This window comes from Canis lupus, chromosome 26, assembly GCF_003254725.2.
Source record: "Canis lupus dingo isolate Sandy chromosome 26, ASM325472v2, whole genome shotgun sequence".
Classification (NCBI taxonomy): Eukaryota; Metazoa; Chordata; class Mammalia; order Carnivora; family Canidae; genus Canis; species Canis lupus.
Genome location: NC_064268.1, coordinates 9,916,394 through 9,938,891, shown reverse-complemented (window position 1 = coordinate 9,938,891; position 22,498 = coordinate 9,916,394). Strand labels below are relative to the sequence as shown.

General features: G+C 37.8%; 1 protein-coding gene across 7 annotated transcripts in view; it reads left to right on the top strand.

The window, feature by feature from the left end:
• Nucleotides 1-22,498, top strand: part of TMEM116 (transmembrane protein 116) — a 138,400-nt gene that overhangs the window by 2,153 nt on the left and 113,749 nt on the right. For 3 of the 7 annotated variants that reach the window (XM_049101822.1, XM_049101825.1, XM_025473992.3), the window contains exon 2: nt 16,590-16,631. The exons of the other annotated variants lie outside the window; for them this stretch is intronic. The gene's annotated coding sequence lies outside the window, so the exon portion shown is untranslated. The remainder of the gene's footprint in view (nt 1-16,589; nt 16,632-22,498) is intronic. 7 annotated transcript variants of the gene reach the window in all.

Below are 22,498 nucleotides of genomic sequence, written 5' to 3'. Positions count from 1 at the left end.
CATGATGGTTTTGGAAGACTGATTTGGCTGGAGAGACTTCTCAAAACATTTTCTTAAAGATTTTATTCATTTTAAAAAAAGATTTTATTCATTTATTTGAGAGAGGGAGCAGAAGCAGACTCCCCGCTGAGCACAGAGCCCGATGCAAGGCTCAATCCCAGGACCCTGAGATCATGGCCTGAGCAGAAGGCAGATGCTTAACCATTCGAGCCACCCAAGTGCCCCTAGTAAGACAGTTATAAGCCCAGGTAGGGGAAAGTCTTGAAAAGCCAAGATTTTTCTCATTTGTCCTGTACTCAATAAGGAGCTATGAAGAGATTTAGAACCCTTTATAAGATGTTTAGACTACTTTTAAATTATTCACTTCTGAACAAGTAAATGCTTTGGGTACACCTAGTTAGCATGATCAATCAGGAATGGCTTTCTAGTCATAGTTTTGAAGTAGGTTTTGAGAAAAGTGAAGGAAGAAGATTGGTTGGGAAGGGAGGGGAAATATTGGTACCATTGCTATGAATTGCAGCAATTCAATACAGTACAATACGTGTCTCAATACTTCCTTTTAGTAGTGCCCTGGTCCCAGTTGATTGCTTTATAATATGATTAGATTCTTAGCTTCAGGACCCTGATGACAATCTACACAAATAAGTCAGGTGTAATTCTCTATATTTAGGAAGTTACATAATTCCATAGTTGACACTAATGTGGAAAATCAGAAGGCTCACCCTGGGTATTGTAGAGAAGAAGCAGGACATGTTAAGTTGATGCAAGATGGTTGAGCCCAATGGTCAATAAAGAATTCTTGAGACATTTTATGGTTCAAGAAGGTGTTTTTATTATAGTGCAGCAACAGGACCTATGGGCATAAAGAGCTGCACTGGGGTTGTGAGGAGTAACTGATTATATACTTTTAAGTTGAGAGGGTTAGAGATAGTGTAAGTCTGGAAGGAATTTGGAAGCTAGGTTTCTAGGATCTTGAGGCGTTATTTACTACTGTTTAGTAAAACCTTAGTCATGAGATCCTTCAGCTGTATATCAGTGGGCCATGTGTTTGGAGGATGATTGCTAACACATCTTAAGTGGGCAGAGAAGTTTCCAAAGAGATTTTCATCTGTTAAAGTAGACTTTACAAGATCCTGGAGGTCAGAGTAATGTCATGCTAAGGTTACCTTTTGCCTCTAGCAAAGTATTAAAATTGAGGCAGTTGAGTTCCTGGAGGAAGGTCCCTGCCAGTTTCAAGTACTTGTTAGCTGTAAGTTATAAGGAAGTTTAATTGTTTCTATATTTGTTTTGCCTCAGTTCTCCCCATCAAAATGAGTATACGCTTGATGCCATGTAGCAGCTGGAATAAAGAGAAAAGTGGTCTGCTAAGGCAACTAATAAATAAATTTAAGTCTTTTTCTTCTAACATCATCAAGCTGGTGTATCCCCAGTGTCATTGTCTTCTTTGCTATTCCTTGTATACACAAGGCATGTTCCTTCCTCAGGGCCTTTGTACTGGCTTTCTCCCTCTAAAACTTTTCCTTAAGGTAGTCATATGACTGCCTCCTTCAGTTCCCTTAAGTATTTCCTCAAATGTTAACTTCCTAAGATCTACCCTGACCATCCTTTAAAAAAAATTACTCCTGGGATCCCTGGGTGGCGCAGCGGTTTAACGCCTGCCTTTGGCCCAGGGCGCAATCCTGGAGACCCGGGATCGAATCCCACGTCGAGCTCCCGGTGCATGGAGCCTGCTTCTCCCTCTGCCTATGTCTCTGCCTCTCTCTCTCTCTGTGTGTGTGTGACTATCATAAATAAATAAAAATTTAAAAAAAATTACTCCTTCTGGTAGGGACTACTTAGTGCTGGGCCTTGCATATGTGACTTTTTCTTCTGTGCTGGAGGCCTCTGCTGCATCCGTGTTATGCCAGATCCTCAGTCAGGCCAGGAAGCATCTGAGCTTAATCCCCCCTCTTATTTATTGGGGCAGGAGATACTGGAGCAGCACTGTATGTCTTGTGCCTGGCATTGTTCAATCCAGATGTCAGTTTTGGGATAGGAAGAATAACCCAGAACCCAGGAACAAACCGGGTCCCAATGATCAATACAAGTTCTACCTAATCAGTGAATGTATATTACAGGAACTGAAGAAAGAAGGTCCAGTATTTTTTTAAAAAGATTTATTTATTCATGAGAGAGACAGAGAGGCAGAGACATAGGCAGAGGGAGAAGGAGGCCTCCTGCGGGGAGCCTGATGCAGGACTCGATCCCAGAACCCCAGGATCATGACCTGAGCCAAAGGCAGATGCTCAACCACTGAGCCACCCAGGTGCCCCAGAGGTCCAGCATTTTAAATGAAATGTTTCACTATAAAGCTGCTTAGAATGAAGGTCTTCTAGAAGTTATTGGCACAATTTTCCACTTATCTAGGAAATATTTCCCCTCTAACTGCACGAAATCATGTTTGTGTTTTGTGTTGGGGTTTATACTGATTAATAAATATCTAAACTTGAAAAAAAATTGCTCCTTCCTGATACCTCCTTGCTTCACATCCCCCTTTTTTTTCTCCATAGCACGTTTCAGCTTGCTAACATACTACATAATTTGCTTATTTTTCATATTATGTGCTCCCATGAGGACTAGATTTGTCTTTGTGTTTTTGTCTCTTTGGGTTAAGGTACTATATCCCCCCACCTGGCATATGAGAGTACTCAGTACATACTTGTTCACTGAATAAATCAATCAATGAAAGAGAAACTGTTCCATGGCTGTCTCTCAAAATTCATTAGCTCTTTTTACATTCCTTTCTTAAAACCTCATCCTGTTCCCCAGAGATATTCCATCTCTTAGAGCTAATTGTTTTTACCTCGTAAATTTTTGTTGGTGTTGTTGCTAACACTAATTCTTTTGAGACAGATGAACACTTAAATTAAGAACAAAGCTAAAAAAAAAAAAAGAACAAAGTTGTTTTCATCTGTTAAAAATTATTATGGAAGGAAGATTTACCAGCAGTAGGATTTTCTTCAAGCCGCATCTTCCTTTAAGAATTCTTTCATTATTGGGGTGCCAGGGTAGCTCAGTTGGTTGAGCATCTGCCAGCTCCAGTAGTAATCTTGGAGTCCTGGGATATAGCCCCATACTGGGCTCCCTGGTGAGGGAGTCTGCTTCTCCCTCTCCTTCTGCCACTCCCTCTGCAACTCCTCCTTGCTTTTGCTCATGTGCGTGCTCTCTCTCTCGCTCTCTCTCAAAATCTTAAAGATTCTTTTGGGCACCTGGGTTGGATCAGCCAGTTAAGCATCTGCCTTTGGTTCAGGTCATGATTTCCGGGTCCTGGGATCAAGCCCTGCATCAGACTCCCAGCTCAGTGAGGAGCGTGCTTCTCCCTCTCCAACTGCCTCTCCCCCAGCTCATGCTCTCTCATTCTCTCTCCCTCAAATAAAGTCTTTAAAAAATGAATTCTTTCAATATTAAAAAAATTCTTTCAATGTTTCAATATTTAACAACTACTTGCTGTACATTTTACATGTACCATATACTCTTCTGAGGGCAAGGTGCTTAGATGTGCTCCCGCAGACCTAGTTAAGGAAACCAACATTAAATAATCACACAAATAAATATATAATTACAAATTGTGATAATTTCTGGAAAGAAAAGTTGAAGGCCTATGAAAAAATATGATGGAGGGGTCAATTGGGGTTGGAGTTCATGAAAAACTTCTACAAACAAGTATATGTAAGCTGAGATAAGACCTGAAGGATGAATAGGATTCAGCTCTCAAGAAACTTACTCTTTGGCAGCCTCAGTGGCCCAGCAGTTTAGCGCCGCCTTCACCTGGGGTGTGATCCTGGAGACCTGGGATCCAGTTCCATGTCAGGCTCCCTGCATTGAGGCTGCTTCTCCCTCTGCCTGTGTCTCTGCCTCTCTCTCCTCTCTCTCTGTCTGTCATGAATAAATAACTAAAAAATCTTAAAAAAAAAAACAAAAACTTGTGTGATGAGAAAGACATTAAATAATTATAAATAAATTTGAAATTGTAGATTTTTGGAAAAGAAAACAGCCAATGAGAAAGTTCTAGAGTGAGAAAAAACTTGAAAAATTTGAGAACTAAAAGAATGCCACTCTGAAATTTATACTTTAGTAGCAAAGTCATCACAGAAGGAGGTTATAAGTGCAGAGATTAGGGAAGAATATTTGTTGCAGCGTTGTTTATGGAAGCAAAAAAAAAAAAAAGGAAAGAAAGAAAAAGGAGAAAAGGAGGAAAAAACCTGGAAACAACTCACGTGTCTCTGAGAACAGGTGTTAGATATATAGTATATGTGCTGCCAAAGCGAGCACAAGTGTTAGATATATAATCTTTTTTTTTTTTTAAGTGGGCTCAACGCCCAATATGGGACCTGAACTTAACACCCCAAGGTGAAGAGTTTTATGCTCTACTGACTCCAGGTGCCCCTAGAGAAATAATCTTATATAAAATATACCTATCAGAATAGGTTAGAACTATTTCCCCGAAATACTAAGAATGTGTACAGAAATATGTGACCTCATTTTTAAAACCCTACAACCATAACTTAACATAAACATAACCCCTATTATGTATGTAGTATTTAGACATGGTTTTGTTTTTGTTGCAAAAAGTAAACTTTATCTGAAGCAAATAAGAAGATCATGGGAAATAGCTTCTAAAGTTGTGACTCCCCAAGAGCAGGTGAATGGGTGCTTTTTGTTTAGGGTTAAGATGAATAGTTACTTAGTTTTTATTTATTTTTTAGTAATCTCTATACCCACCATGGGGCTCAAACTCACAAGTTGCATGTTCTTCCAACTGAGCCAGCCAGGTGCCCCAGATGAATATTTAGATAGGGAGGCCTTGTCATTGTATGTAGAGGTGGGCATAAATTCATGCTTGCACCTTAAGGAAACATGCCTATACATACATTGTGTGTTATGTAAATTAGGCAGAAGCTCTTCCTTGGGCAGAGATTTTAGTGTTATAATGAGGTGAAGATAATTACAGGTCATTCCAGGGGGGTCACTCCATGGTCCATAAAGGGTTTAGCTCAACTAGGTGTTCTGGGCTTGTGGGTGGTCTTGTCAGGGAAATTGCTGTTGCTTGAGGGGTGGTTTCAGTTTTCATTTGCCTGTTCCTTGGTGCATGCTTCCAGTGACCCGAAGAATTATCAGGTCTTTTGTCCCTATTTGGATTTTTTTTTTCCTATTTGGATATTTTAAAGATTTTATTTATTCATTTTAGACACAGAGAGAGAGTCAGAGACCTAGGCAGAGGAAGAAGCTGGCTGTCTGACAGGAGCCCGATGCAGGACTAGATTCCAGGACCCTGGGATCACTACCTGACTAAATGCAGGTGTCCCCCCTATTTGGATATTTTAACAAGAAAAGAAAGATGTAGAGAAATACGTTAGTATTGGGATCCCTGGGTGGCGCAGCGGTTTGGCGCCTGCCTTTGGCTCAAGGCGCAATCCTGGAGACCCGGGATCGAATCCCACATCGGGCTCCTGGTGCCTGCTTCTCCCTCTGCCTATGTCTCTGCCTCTCTCTGTGACTATCATAAGTAAATAAAAATAAAATAAAAAGAAATACATTAGTCTTTTAGTATTGGTTACAGTCCAGGGGAATGGAGAGAAAGAAAATAAGACTAATGAAAGAGAAAAAGTTATGGGGCAGCCCAGGTGGCTCAGCATTTTAGCGCTGCCTTCGGCCCAAGGCCTGATCCTGGAGACCTGGGATCGAGTCCCATGTTGGGCTCCCTGCATGGAGCCTGCTTCTCCCTCTACCTTGTGTCTCTGCCTCTCTCTCTCTCTCTCTCTCTCTCTTTGTGTCTCTCATGAATAAATAAATAAAATCTTAAAAACAAAGAAAAAGTTATGGAATAATGTTGAGGAAAACGTAGAATATAAAATACTAGTGTACAATTACTACAAATATGTAGAAGCTGAATTGTGTGGGTACAAGGACTTAAAGTAACATCAATAAATAAAACACTTCTGGGATCCCTGGGTGGCGCAGCGGTTTGGCGCCTGCCTTTGGCCCAGGGCGCGATCCTGGAGACCCGGGATCGAATCCCACGTCGGGCTCCCGGTGCATGGAGCCTGCTTCTCCCTCTGCCTGTGTCTCTGCCTCTCTCTCTCTCTCTCTGTGTGACTATCATAAATAAATAATAAAATTTAAAAAAAAAAAAAAAAAAAAAAAAAAAAAAAAAAAAAAAAAAATAAATAAAACACTTCTGACTAAATGAAGAGATTGTAGAAAATTTTATCGTTGATTTCTGTTGTCTTAATATTGTTTTTTTTTTTCAATGAAGTAACATTTAAAAAAATCAGAGATTTTAACACCATGGATCAAATATTTCAAGAGATGTTTTTCTTCTTTTGTCCCACTTTGAATTCATGTTATTTTCTTTTATTTTATGTACTCTTTTAAGTCACCTAAAATACTATCTAGGTCAAAGTGGGGATATAAGTAAGTAAATGAAAGTAACCTAGCTCTTGCCAGTCTCTTCCCCTTTAAATCTATACTGCACACTGCCAACATGTTATTATAATATTATCATGTAAAATGGGGATAATAATAATACTTGTCTCATTGGATTGTGAGTGGATTAAATTAGTTAATACTAATTTAAATTAGTTAACACTACTTATAGAGGATTTATGACAGTATCTGCCTTATGGTACATATTTGCTTAAAGACCAGCTATTATGGTTATTATGTCATACCACTTGTCTTGAAAATTTGTTTGATTAAAAAATTTATAGTGGCATTTTGGCAGGATAAAATGCAAATGCAAGAGCTTCCAAAATCTATTTATAAATCAAATAGTCTAAATAAAAATGACATTTATAATACCACATGCAGCTACTGAACTCTTGAAATGTGGCTATTCTAAATTGAGATGTTGTTTTTTTTAAATTTGTTTTTATTTAAGTTCGATTTGCCAACATATAGTATATCACCCAGTGCTCATCTCATCAAGTGCACTACTCAGTGCCCATCACCCAGTTAATCCCTACCCCCGGCCACCTCGCCTTCCATGACTCTTTGTTTCCCAGAGTTAGGAGTCTCTCATGGTTTGTCTCCCTCTCTAATAATTCCCACTCAGTTCCCCTCCTTTCCCTTATAATCCCTTTCACTATTTCTTATATTCCCCATATGAGTGAAACCATATGATGATTGTCCTTCTCCGATTGACTTATTTTACTCAGTATAATACCCTCCAGGTCCATCCACGTCGAAGCAAATGGTGGGTATTTGTCCTTTCTGATGGCTGAGTAATATTCATTGTATGTATGTGTGTGTGTGTGTATATATATATATATATATATATATATATATATATACACACACACACATACACACATATTCCTGTGTATATCCATTCATCTGTCGAAGGGCATTGTGGCTCCATCTACAGTTAGGCTATTGTGGATATTGTTGCTATGAATGTGGGGGTGCAGGTGTCCCGGTGTTTCACTACATACATCTGTATCTTTGGGGGAGATACCCAGTAGTGCAATTGCTGGGTCGTAGGGTAGCTCTATTTTTAACTTTTTGAGGAGCCTCCACACAGTTTTCCAGAGTGGCTGTACCAGTTTACATTCCCACCAACAGTGCAAGAGGGTGTTCTCCTTTCTCCACATCCTCTCCCAACATTTGTTGTTTCCTGTCTTGTTAATTTTTGCCGTTCTCACTGGTGTGAGGTGGTATCTCATTGTGGTTCTAATATTTATTTCTCTGATGGCAAGAGATGTGGAGCATTTTCTCATGTGCTTGTTGGCCATGTGTATGTCTTCTTTGGTGAAATTTATGTTCATGTCTTTTGCCTATTTTATGATTTTTTTTTTTTGTTTCTTGGGTGTTGAGTTTGTTAAGTTCTTTATAGATCTTGGATACTAGCTCTTTATCTGCTATGTCATTTGCAAATATCTTCTCCCATTCTGTAGGTTGTCTTTTAGTTTTGGTGACTGTTTCTTTTCCTGTGCAGAAGCTTTTTATCCTGAGTAAGTCCCAATTGGTCATTTCTGCTTTTGTTTCCCTTGCCTTCATAGATGTATCTTGAAGAAGTTACTGTGGCCCAAAAAGGTTGTTGCCTGTGTTCTCTTCCAGGATTTTGGTGGATTCTTGCCTCACATGTAGATCTTTCAACCATTTTCAGTTTATCTTTGTGTATGGTGTAAGAGAATGGTCCAGTTTCATTCTTCTGCACATGACTGTCCAATTTCCCCAGCACCATTTATTGAAGAAACTGTCCTTTTTCCAGTGGATAGTCTTTCCCGCTTTGTCAAATATTAGTCGACCACAGAGTTGAGTGCCCATTTCTGGGTTTTCTATTCTGTTCTATTGATCTGTGTGTCCATTTTTGTGCCTGTACCACGCGTCTTAATGATCACAACTTTGTAATACAGCTTGAAATCTGGCATTGTGATGCCCCCGTCATGGTTTTCTTTTTCAATATTCTTCTGGGTATTTGGGATCTTTTTTTTTTTTTTTTAAGAGATTTTATTTATTTATTTATTTATTTGTTTGTTTTATTTTTTCTTTTATAGGGTTGTTTATTTTTTTTATTTTTTTTAATTTATTTTTTATTGGTGTTCAATTTACTAACATACAGAATAACCCCCAGTGCCCGTCACCCATTCACTCCCACCCCCCACCCTTCTCCCCTTCTACCACCCCTAGTTCGTTTCCCAGAGTTAGCAGTCTTTACGTTCTGTCTCCCTTTCTGATATTTCCCACACATTTCTTCTCCCTTCCCTTATATTCCCTTTCACTATTATTTATATTCCCCAAATGAATGAGAACATATAATGTTTGTCCTTCTCCGACTGACTTACTTCACTCAGCATAATACCCTCCAGTTCCATCCACGTTGAAGCAAATGGTGGGTATTTGTCATTTCTAATAGCTGAGTAATATTCCATTGTATACATAAACCACATCTTCTTTATCCATTCATCTTTCGTTGGACACTGAGGCTCCTTCCACAGTTTGGCTATCGTGGCCATAGCTGCTATAAACATCGGGGTGCAGGTGTCCCGGCGTTTCATTGCATTTGTATCTTTGGGGTAAATCCCCAAGTGCAATTGCTGGGTCGTAGGGCAGGTATATTTTTAACTGTTTGAGGAACCTCCACACAGTTTTCCAGAGTGGCTGCACCAGTTCACATTCCCACCAACAGTGTAAGAGGGTTCCCTTTTCTCCGCATCCTCTCCAACATTTGTGGTTTCCTGCCTTGTTAATTTTCCCCATTCTCACTGGTGTGAGGTGGTATCTCATTGTGGTTTTGATTTGTATTTCCCTGATGGCAAGTGATGCAGAGCATTTTCTCATATGCATGTTGGCCATGTCTATGTCTTCCTCTGTGAGATTTCTGTTCATGTCTTTTGCCCATTTCATGATTGGATTGTTTGTTTCTTTGCTGTTGAGTTTAATAAGTTCTTTATAGATCTTGGAAACTAGCCCTTTATCTGATATGTCATTTGTAAATACCTTCTCCCATTCTGTAGGTTGTCTTTGAGTTTTGTTGACTGTATCCTTTGCTGTGCAAAAGCTTCTTATCTTGATGAAGTCCCAATAGTTCATTTTTGCTTTTGTTTCTTTTGCCTTCGTGGATGTATCTTGCAAGAAGTTACTATGGCCGAGTTCAAAAAGGGTGTTGCCTGTGTTCTTCTCTAGGATTTTGATGGAATCTTGTCTCACATTTAGATCTTTCATCCATTTTGAGTTTATCTTTGTGTATGGTGAAAGAGAGTGGTCTAGTTTCATTCTTCTGCATGTGGATGTCCAATTTTCCCAGCACCATTTATTGAAGAGACTGTCTTTCTTCCAATGGATAGTCTTTCCTCCTTTATCGAATATTAGTTGACCATAAAGTTCAGGGTCCACTTCTGGATTCTCTATTCTGTTCCACTGATCTATGTGTCTGTTTTTGTGCCAGTACCACACTGTCTTGATGACCACAGCTTTGTAGTACAACCTGAAATCTGGCATTGTGATGCCCCCAGATATGGTTTTCTTTTTTAAAATTCCCCTGGCTATTTGGGGTCTTTTCTGATTCCACACAAATCTTAAAATAATTTGTTCTAACTCTCTGAAGAAAGTCTATGGTATTTTGATAGGGATTGCATTAAACGTGTATATTGCCCTGGGTAACATTGACATTTTCACAATATTAATTCTGCCAATCCATGAGCATGGAATATTTTTCCATCTCTTTGTGTCTTCCTCAATTTCTTTCAGGAGTGTTCTATAGTTTTGAGGGTATAGATCCTTTACATCTTTGGTTAGGTTTATTCCTAGGTATCTTATGCTTTTGGGTGCAATTGAAAATGGGATTGACTCCTTAATTTCTCTTGCTTCAATCTCATTGTTAGTGTATAGAAATGCCACTGGTTTCTGGGCATTGATTTTGTATCCTGCCATGCTACCAAATTGCTGTATGAGTTCTAGCAATCTTGGGGTGGAGACTTTTGGGTTTTCTATGTAGAGTATCATGTCATCGGCGAAGAGGGAGAGTTTGACTTCTTCTTTGCTAATTTGAATGCCTTTAATGTCTTTTTGTTGTCTGATTGCTGAGGCTAGGACTTCCAGTACTATGTTGAACAGCAGTGGTGAGAGTGGACATCCGTGTCTTGTTCCTGATCTTAGGGGAAAGGCTCCCAGTGCTTCCCCATTGAGAATGATATTTGCTGTGGGCTTTTCATAGATGGCTTTTAAGATGTCGAGGAATGTTCCCTCTATCCCTACACTCTGAAGAGTTTTGATCAGGAATGGATGCTGTATTTTGTCAAATGCTTTCTCTGCATCTAATGAGAGGATCATATGGTTCTTGGTTTTTCTCTTGCTGATATGATGAATCACATTGATTGTTTTACGGGTGTTGAACCAGCCTTGTGTCCCAGGGATAAATCCTACTTGGTCATGGTGAATAATTTTCTTAATGTACTGTTGGATCCTGTTGGCCAGTATCTTGTTGAGAATTTTTGCATCCATGTTCATCAGGGATATTGGTCTGTAATTCTCCTTTTTGGTGGGGTCTTTGTCTGGTTTTGGAATTAAGGTGATGCTGGCCTCATAGAACGAATTTGGAAGTACTCCATCTCTTTCTATCTTTCCAAACAGCTTTAGGAGGATAGGTATGGTTTCTTCTTTAAACGTTTGATAAAAGTCCCCTGGGAAGCCATCTGGCCCTGGACTCTTGTGTCTTGGGAGGTTTTTGATGACTGCTTCAATTTCCTCCCTGGTTATTGGCCTGTTAAGGTTTTCTATTTCTTCCTGTTCCAGTTTTGGTAGTTTGTGGCTTTCCAGGAATGTGTCCATTTCTCCTAGATTGCCTAATTTATTGGCGTATAGCTGTTCATAATATGTTTTTAAAATCGTTTGTATTTCCTTGGTGTTGTTAGTGATCTCTCCTTTCTCATTCATGATTTTATTAATTTGAGACTTCTCTCTCTTCTTTTTAATAAGGCTGGCTAATGGTTTATCTATCTTATTAATTCTTTCAAAGCACCAACTCCTGGTTCTGTTGATCTGTTCCACAGTTCTTCTGGTCTCGATTTCGTTGAGTTCTGCTCGAATCTTTATTAACTCCCTTCTTCTCTTGGGTGTAGGATCTATTTGCTGTTTTTTCTCTAGCTCCTTTATGTGTAAGGTTAGCTTTTGTATTTGAGTTCTTTCCAGTGTTTGAATGGATGCTTGTATTGCGATGTATTTCCCCCTTAGGACTGCTTTTGCTGCGTCCCAAAGATTTTGGATGGTTGTATCTTCATTCTCATTAGTTTCCATGAATGTTTTTAATTCTTCCTTAATTTCCTGGTTGACCCTTTCATCTTTTAGCAGGATGGTCCTTAACCTCCACGTGTTTGAGGTCCTTCCAAACTTCTTGTTGTGATTTAGTTCTAATTTCAAGGCATTATGGTCTGAGAATATTATTTATTTATTTATGAGAAAGAGAGAGAGACGCAGAGACACAGGCAGAGGGAGAAGCAGGCTCCATGCAGGGAGCCTGACATGGGACTCAATCCTGGGTCTCCAGGATCATGCCCCGAACTAAAGGCAGATGCTCAACTGCTGAGCCACCCAGCCATTCAATTTGGGATCTTTTCTGATTCCATATAAATCTTAAAATTATTTGTTCCAACTCTGCAAAGAAAGTCCATGATATTTTGATAGGGATTGCATTGAACGTGTAAATTGCCCTGGGTAGCATAGACATTTTCACAGTATTTATTCTTCCAATCCATGAGCAGGGAATGTTTTTCCATTTCTTTATGTCTTCCTCAATTTCTTTCAGAACTGTTCTGTAATTTTTTGGGAATAGATCCTTTACCTCTTTGGTTAGGTTTATTCCTAGGTATCTTATGCTTTTGGGTGCAATTGTAAATGGGATTGATTCTTTAATTTCTCTTTCTTCAGTCTCATTGTAAGTGTATAGAAATGCAACTGATTCCTGTGCATTGATTTTGTATCCTGCCACATTGCTGAATTGTTGTATGAGTTCTAGCAATCTTGGGGTGGAGTCTTTTGGGCTTTCTATATACGGTATCCTGTCATCTGCGAAGAGGGAGAGATTGACTTGTCCTTTGCTAATTTGAATGCCTTTTATTTCTTTTTGTTGTCTGATTGCTGAGGCTAGGACTTCTAGTACTATATTGAATAACAGTGGTGAGAGTGGACATTCCTGTCGTATTCCTGATCTTAGGGGAAAGGCTTTCAGTTTTCCCCCATTGTGAATGATATTTGCTGTGGGCTTTTCATAAATGGCTTTTAAGATATTGAGGAATGTTCCCTTTATCCTTACACTTTGAAGAATTTTAATCAGAAATGGATGCCATATTTTGTCAACTGCTTTCTCTGTATCTATTGAGAGGATCATATGGTTTTTGTTTTTTCTCTTGTTGATGTGATCTATTACGTTGATTGTTTTAGGAATGTTGAACCACTCTTGCTTCCTGGGGATAAATCCCACTTGGTCATGGTGAATAATCTTCTTAATGTATTGTTGGATCCTATTGGCTAGTATTTGGTGAGAATTTTTGTATCCATGTTCATCAGGAGTATTGGTCTATAATTCTCCTTTTTGGTGGGGCCTTTGTCTGGTTTTAGAATCAAGGTAATGCTGGCCTCATAAAACGAGTTTGGAAGTATTCTGTCCCTTTCTATCTTTTGGAAAGGCTTTAGTAGAATAGGTATTAATTCTTTAAACAAATTCCCCTGGGAAGCCATCTGGCCCTGGACTTATGTGTCTTGGGAGGTTTTTGATGAGTTTCAATTTCCTTGCTGGTTATTGGCCTGTTCAAGTTTTCTATTTCTGCCTGTTCCTTCTGGTAGTTTGTGGTTTCCCAGAAATGCATCCATTTATTCTAGATTGCCTAATTTGTTGGCATATAGCCTCTGATAATATGTTTTTAAAATCGTTTGTTTGTATTTCCTTGCCATTGGTTGTGATCTCTCCTCCTTCATTTGTGACTTTATTAATTTGGATCTTTTTTCTTTTTAATAAGGCTGGCTAGGGGTTTATCTATCCTATTAATTCTTTCAAAGAATGAAATCCTGGTTTTGTTGATCTGTTCTACAGTTCTTCTGGTCTCTATTTCATTGAGTTCTGCTTGAATCTTTATTATCTCTCTTCTTCTGCTTGGTGTAGGCTTTACTTGCTGTTCTTTCTCCAGTTCCTTTAGGTGTGAGGTTAGCTTCTGTATGTGAGTTTTTTCCAGTTTCTTGAGGGAGGCTTGTTTTGCGATATATTTCCCTTTTAGGACAACTTTTACTGTATCCCAAAGATTTTGAATGGTATGTCTTGATTTTAATGAATCTTGTTAATTCTTCTCTATTTCCTGGTTGACCCATTCATCTTTTAGTAGGATGCTTTTAACCTCCACGTGTTTGAGTTTCTTCCAAATTTCATGTGATTGAGTTCTAGTTTCAAAGCATTGTGGTCTGAAAATATGCAGGGGACAATCCCAATCTTTTGGTATTGGTTGAGACCTGATTTGTGACCCAATAGGTGTTCTATTCTGAAGAAAGTTCCATGTGTGCTTGAGAAGGATGTGTATTCAGTTGCATTTGGACAGAAAGTTCTGTATATATCTGTGAAATCTATTTAGTCCAGGGTACCATTTAAGGCCCTTGTTTCTTTGGTGATGTTCTGCTTAGAAATCTGTCATTTGTAGAAAGTGCCATGTTGAAGTCTCCTACTATTAGTGTATTATTATAAGTATCTCTTTACTTTGGTTATTAATTGATTGATATACTGGGCAGCTCCCACATTAAGGACATAAATATTCATGATTGTTAGATCTTCTTGTTGGGTAGACCCTTTAAGTATGATATTGTGTCCCTCTTTATCTCTTACTGCAGTCTTTGATATAAACTTTATCTGATATGAGAATTGCTACCCTAGCTTTCTTTTGAGGACCATTTGGATGGTAAATAGTTCTCCACCCCTTCATTTTCAGGCTAGAGGTGTCCTTAGGTCTAAAATGAGTCTTTTGTAGTCAGCATATAGATGGGTCTTCCTTTTTTATCCAGTCTGAAACCCTGTATATTTTTATGGGATCATTTAGCCCATTCACGTTCAGAGTAACTATTGAAAGATATGAATTTAGTGTCGTTGTAATACCTATTCAGTCCTTGTTTTTGTGGATTATTTCTTTGGGTTCCCTCTTTCTTTTACAGGGTCCCCCTTAATATTTCTTGCAGAGCCGGTTTGGTGGTCACATATTCTTTCAGTTTCTGCCTGTCCTAGAAGCTTCCTCTATTCTGCCTATCTCTCCTTCTACTGAATGACAGCTTTGTTGGATAAAGTATTCTTGGCTGCATGTCCTTCTCATTTGGTACCCTATATATATCCTGCCAGCCCTTTCTGGCCTTCCAGGTCTCTGTGGAGAGGTCTGATGTTAATCTGATATTTCTCTGCATAGAAGTTAAGAATCTCCTGTCTCATGCTAGTTTAAGAATTTTCTCTTTATCTTAGAAATTTGCCAGTGTCACTATTAAATGTCAAAGTGTTGAATGTTTTTTATTGATTTTTTTTGGGGGGTCCTCTCTATCTCTTGGATCTGAATGCCTGTTTCCTTCCCCAGATTTGGGAAGTTCTCTTCTGTGACTTGTTCAAATATAGTTTGTGGTCCTTTCTCTCTCTCAGCCTCTTCTGGAATCCCAATTAGATGTATATTCTTCCTTCTCAAGCTATCATTTACCTTCCCAAGCCTTTCCTTGTGGGCTCTTTCATTGTTTTTCTCTTTTTTCCTCAGCTTCCTTCTCACCATCAACTTGTCTTCTATGTCACTCACCCTCTCTTCCACCTCATTAACCCTAGCAGTTAGAGCATCCAGTTTGGATTGCATCTCACTTAATCTGTTTTTAATTTTGGCCTGATTAGATCTCAATTCTGCAATAATGAAATCTCTAGGGTCCTTTATGCTTTTTCCAGAGCCACCAGTAGTTTATAAATTGTACTTCTGAATTGACTTTCTGACCTCATATTGAAATCCAAATTCTGGGATCACTGGGTGGCGCAGCGGTTTGGCGCCTGTCTTTGGCCCAGGGCGCGATCCTAGAGACCCGGGATCGAATCCCACATTGGGCTCCCGGTGCATGGAGCCTGCTTCTCCCTCTGCCTGTGTCTCTGCCCCTCTCTCTCTGTGACTATCATAAATAAATAAAAAATTAAAAAAAAAAAGAAATCCAAATTCCGTAACTCTGTGGCAGAGAGTATTGTTTCTGGATCTTTCTTTTGTGAATTCTTCCTTCTAGTCATTTTGTCCAATGCAGAGTGGCTGTATGAGTGGGCTGAGTAAAAAATATCAACGACGCTCTAAGTAAAATACACCCTTGATATTTCTGAAGAGGTCAGAGACCAGAAAATAAAAGAAAAAGAAGAACAGAACAAAATAAAACAAAAGGACCACTCAAGTGAAAAACAAATTTTGAAACAAAGTAGTAAAAATAACAAGCCAAAAACCAAAAACAAAGAAGAAAAAAGAAAAGCAATAAATAAATAAATAAATAAATAAATAAATAAATAAATAAATAGTAAAGAAAAGAGGATAAAGGAAAAAATGGTAGATGGGATGATGGTGATGAAGAGGTGGTAGTGGAGAGAATGTAGTCTTCCTGAGGGGTCCTAGAGAGTGATCCTCTTGGTTCTGAGTGTATTTTGTTCTGTATGTTAGAAGATGTTCAACCCCACATTTATATAAACCAACAATGCTTATGTAAATCCCCAACATTGACCACAAAAACATAAACAAGATAAAAGATGGGAGCACAATAGGATGGAAGAGAGAATATAATCTCACAGAATGAACCTACATGGTGTTCCACTTGGTTCTGGGTGTATGTTGGTCATGTTTTAGAGATTACTAACTTCCGCCATTGTAAAACAAAATGAGGCAGAAAAAACAAATACCCATATCTCGTGTATCTACCAAAATTAAGTTGAATACATTCAAGGGAATCCAGGAGTGTAAAATATATCTAAGACATGTAATTTTAGAAATATGAAAGTCAAAAAGGAAAAAACTTAAAAATGAAGAGCTTGTTAGAAGTGAAAACTTTTTTCTCTGTAGCGTTCCAACTGTTCTCTCTTTAAACAGGTTGAATTCATAGGTGTTCAGGATGTTTGGAAAATTATCTAGGTAAGTTTGTGGGGCCAGGTGAGTTAAGGACCCCTACTCTTCTGCCATCTTGCCCATGTCGAAATGTTGTCATAAGAGTAAGATACACACTGAATTTCAAAGTACAAAATTACAAATGTTAAATATATCAATGATTTTTATTTATTTTTTAAAGATTTTATTTATTTGTGAGAGACAGAGAGAGAGAGAGAGAGAGGCGGAGACAGGCAGAGGGAGAAGCAGACTCTTTGTGAGGAGCCCTATGCGGGACTCGATCCCAGGATCACACCCTGAGCCAAAGGCAGACAGGTGCTCAACCACTGAGCCACCCAGGTGTCCCTCAATGATTTTTTATGTTGATTGCATGTTGAAATGACAGAATTAGGATATTTTGGTTATGTAAAATATATTATTAAAATTTCATCTGTTTTTGCTTTTTTGATGTCCTCACTGGAAACTTTTACATTACATCTATGACTTATATTTTTATTGGATAGAACTGCTCTAGATTCTTAAAGTAAAATGCTACTATGTTTTCATCCTAATATTTGTCCAATTGCTGTTTTATATGCAAGGACAATATACTTACATTTATTTCTATTAATTTGTATCTTATTAAAGAAAACTCATTATTTTAAAGCATTTATATTTTATAACATCTTAAATCTGTTGTCTGTCTCTCAAAACTTGAGTACATTCATTCAGTAAATACTGAGTGCCTATTCTAGGGACTGTTTAGGTATTGGAGATTGGGGTGAATGAGACAGATAAGTTGCCTGTCCCCAAGGATGTTACTGTCTACTAGGGGGAATCAAACTGCACAAACAAACATGATACTTTGGAATTTGATAAATGTTACATCTCTGAGGTAATGACATTTAAGCTGGTAATTAAAGGATGAGAAGGAGCTAGTCATATGATTATCTGGAGGAAGAACATTCCAGAGAGAGAGAATGATTATAAATGATCTGAATTGGAAAAGTAGTTGATACATTGGATGAACACATAGTGACAGACTCTAAGATAGTCTCCAATAATGCCTGCCTTTTGGTATTTACACTCTGTGGTCCTTTCTCCTTGGCTGTTTGCAAATCTGTGGTCAGTAGAATGCAGGAGAGGTGATGAGATGTCACGTCAGTGATTTCATTACATAAGATTCTGACTTCCATCTTTCTTGGAAGACATATTAGAGAAATCCACATGACAAAGAACTGAGTGAAGCGTTTGGCCAACAATTGGTTTGGAACATAGTCCCTAAGACCATCAACCCTCAAAGAACTGAATTAGACCAATTACTTTGTGAACTTGAATGCAGACCCTTCCCCATTTGAGCCTTCAGATGAGATCTAGACCTGGTTGATATCTTGATTATAGTCTTGTGAGAGACCCTGAAGCAGAGGACCCAACTAAGCTATTCTTGTACTCGTGACCCACAGAAGCTGTGAGATAATAAATGTGTGTTTTAAGCCACTAAATTTGTGGAAATTTGTTATGCAACAGTAATAACACACACATTTGATAAATATGCTTACTATATTTCTTTCAAGTAATTAATGGAAGTGTTTTACAGAACTGTGCCAAGTCAGGATGCTGATTCCCTCCACCTGAAGTCATTTCTAAGTTGATATTGATCAGTTAGTTAGCACTCCCTTAGGCTTATTTGTGCAATAAATGCCTAATTGTGCTTCCATTTGGTCTATATTTCCTTATCTCTTTAAATATTTCATTTATTTATTTGGGAGAGAGAGAGCACATGAGTGGGGGAGAAGGAAAGGGAGAAACAGACTTCCTGCTGAGCAGGGAGCCTGCTGTGGACTTGATCCAGGACCCTAAGATCATGACCTGAGCCGAAGCCAGATGCTTAACTGATTGAGCCACCCAGGTACCCTTTCCTTATAGTTTTTAAAATTTATTTATTTGAGAGAGGGAGGAGCAGAGGGAGAGGGAAAGAGAGAATCCTAAGCAGACTTTCTGATGAGCATGGAGCCCAATGCAGGCTTGATCAAATGAGCCTTAGATCACAACTCAAGCTGAAACCAAGAGTTGGACACTTGGCTAACTGAGCCACCCAGATGCCTCACCTTATTTTTATATCATGAAATTTCTCACCAAATGCTTTGCCAAAATACCATATATACTATGGTAAATCTATCCAAAGAGAGAATGGGGTAGTCTGGCATGATTTTTTTTTTAATAAATCCATTCCGACTTAGTGATTACTTTTTAAAAATTGTTTAAAAGCACAGCTTTTGAATAGGTTATTTCAGAATCTTGTTTGGGATCAGTACTGAGATCTTTGACCTGCAGTTAGCAGATTCCACCATCTTATCTCCTTTTACAAATTAAAAATGTAGTTGTCACCAGTTTTCTACAATTTCTAACAATTTTCCCATTTTTACACAAACTCTCAGATTTCATGCAGTGGTTTACTGGGTTGACCTGCAAGTTTTATCAAAGTCCCGAAATGTAATTTGTTCAGACTAGGAGTGGTGGATTTATTTAGAGCAGTCAGGTGCTCTCTTAGTCTATCTTCAGTTCCCTCTTACAATGTTTGTTTTACACTTTATTCTAAATATTATTCTTTTCAGTAGAAACGACAGAAACATGTTATTCATTAACCATTCATTACACCATGAATTTCAACAATGGAACATTTACTGTGTCCCTGTAAAATTTGCCTATTTACATTTCATCCTTTTAAAGTGTACAATCCAGTGAGTTTTAGTATATTCATAAAGTGTGCAACCATCACCACTGTCTAATTTTAGAATATTTTTGTCACCCTAAAAGAAATCTTGTGCCCATCAGCAGTCATTCTCCATTCTCTCCCAAATTACCTTCCTAGCCCTAAGCAACCACAAATTTACCTCATGGCTCTATAAACTTGCTTATTTTGGACATTTATATGAATAGAATCATATAATTTGTGGTCTTTTGTGATTGGCCTCTTTAGCATGTTTTCATGTCGTAGAATACATCAGGACTTTCCTTTTAATTGCTGAATAATATTTCATTATGTGGATATACTATGTTTTATTTATCCATTCACCACTTTATGGACATTTGTGTTTCTATCATTTGTCTTTTAGGAATAACACTGTTTATGAACATTTGTGTTCAAGTTTTTATGTGAATATGTTTAATTTCTCTTGGGTATATACCCAGAAGTAGAACTCAGTTTATACCTAGCAGCTGAGTCATATAGTATGTGTTTAACATTTTGAAGAACTGCCGAAGGGGCTACAGTATTTTCCATTCTCACCAGCAGTATATAAGGGTTTCTATTCTCCACATTTTCATCAACACTTGTTATTGTCTTTTTTTATTATAGCTGTCCTGGTAGATATGAAATGGCATTTCACTGTGATTTAATTAATATTTTCCTGCTGGCATATGATGTTAATAATCTTTTCATGTGATTATTAGTTATCTGTTTATTTGGGAGAAATTTCTATTTAAAACCTTTGCCCATTTTTAAATTGGATTGTATTTTTATTGAATTGTAGGATTTTTAAAAAAGATTTTATTTACTTATTTACTTATTTAGAGTGTGTGCTTGGGGGGGGGCAGAAGGAGAGGGAGAGAGAATCTCAAGTAGACTCCATGCTGAACACAGAGTCTGTAGTGAGGTTTGATCCAAAGATCCTGAGATCATGACCTGAGCTAAAATCAAGAGTCATAGGCTTAAATGACTGAGCCACCTACCCCCTGTAGGAGTTCTTTATATATTCTCTTATGTAAGTCCTTTATCAGATGTGTGGTTTATAATTTTTTTCCCATTCTATGGCTTGTCTTCATTTTTTTTTTTTGATGGTATCTGTTGAAGCAGAAAAGTTTTTAATTTTGAAGAAAACCAATTTATCTGTTTTTTTCTTTTGTTGCTTATGTATTTGTTATCATATCTAGGAAGCAATTGCCTAATAGAAGAGCTCCTTTGATGTCACATTAATTTTTAAAAATATCTTTCCCCTTCTTCCTATTAACTAATTCTTTCTCCATTAGAATATTGTGTGTGTTAAGAGGAGAACTATGAGGTCAGAATGACTGGATTTGAATGTTGGTATTACCACTCGATAACTCTGTAACCATTGGGAAGAGACTTCTTTAAGCCTCAGTTTCTTCATTTGAAAAATGGGAACATTAATGGGGTTCCTGGTTAGTTCAGTTGGTAGAGCATGAAACTCTTCAAGCCCTTTGGGTGTGGAGCTTATGAAAATTTTTTTAATGAAAATATTACTTCTTACCTCAAAGCTTGTATTGACAATTAAAATGCTTAGCACATAGCCTTACATATAGAAAGCATTTGATAATTGGTATATGCTATTTATAGAAGTCTTTTTTGAGTTAAAGTATAATTTTTGCTTAAATAAAAATATTTTGTTAAGTAGGTGTCTTTCTTGACTTTGTATCCACAGTAGTAATTTGCTGATAGCATAAGTTTAATGAATATGTTAATTTAATCGATACATAAAATATAGTAGCCCATTATATTAAGTGAGCTGTGATGTATTTGAGCTTACCAAGGAGCTAAGTAAAAAAAGGAAAGAAAACTAAAAATAAGTATCACTCACTTCATTTTGGCTTAGGTTAGCCCTTGCAGAAAAGGAAGATTGGAAGATTATGTTTTAAAAGACATTTCAGGGGCACCTGGCTCAGTGGTTGAGCATCTACCTTTGCCTCAAGTTGTGATCCCAGGGTCCTGGGATCAAGTTCCTCATCGAGCTACCCACAGGGAGCCTGCCTCTCCGTCTCCCTATGTCTGTGCCCCTCTCTCTGTGTCGCTCATGAATAAATAAATAAAATCTTTTTAAAAAGACACCTAAAGGGGGAATGGTGCTAAATATGCAAAAAGTAGGGTACTAATATAGAGAGAAAAATAGAAAAGTAAATCCCCAAATGGGAATTTGGTCAGTGACAAGACATTTTAGAAGAGATGCCAAAAGGGAAAAGTTCTTACGTCAAGAGCCACAGACTGATTTGGAATAGCTGTTGAACAATTTGAGATTTGTTCTTGACTGAGACAAGAGTCCTTTGTCCAAAAGCATTCTTATCACTTGGTGAGACTGTCATTAGTTCCCTCACCCTTATTAGATAGATATATTTGATTAGAGGCCTCAGAACACTCCTTGAGACCTTATGGTAGGGATTTATGATCCAGAAATCTACTTTTTAAACTTGTTTATCTAATGATTTAAACAAAGTGGTTAGAGCCTACCTCCAACTTAACAGTTCCCTGCCAGAACCTACCTCTATTTAATGATGTCCCTTCTTCTACTCCACACTATGATGAATAAGTTAATCATATGTTAACTTCATATGAATAAATGAATCACATTTAAATTACTGAACCCATGCAAATGATCCAGTTTATGTTATCAATATTTGTAAGTGCATGAAAGTATAGTTAGATGAAAGATAAATGGTTACATAAATTAAATGTTCTTTTTGCTTTCTCCTTACCATAGTCTTTGTCTAAAATTCACTAGTTCTTCCAAATATTGTTTAAATTGCAGGCAGTATATATTGTTCTGTGTGCAGATAATTTGAGATTTTGGTATTCAGGCCATTCTTCCTACCATATTATAAGCTCCTGGAATTCTGAGTCTGTCTCTTATTTGTTTTTGTATCTTCTGTAGCACAATGCTTTACAGAGAGTTGATATATAAATATAAGTATAGTGAGTGAATCATGTAATTTAATATATTTCTGTGGGAAGTTTTGGTACAGAATATTTCAGATGTTACTATTAAATATGAGATACTAACAACCCCTTCTCTTCACAGCTTTTCTTAGTATTACTAAATATTTATTGATTGCTTCAATATGCAGTCTCTCTTTTTCATCACAGGCTTTGTCCCTAAATGGGGCAAGTTTTAAACAGACCTCCC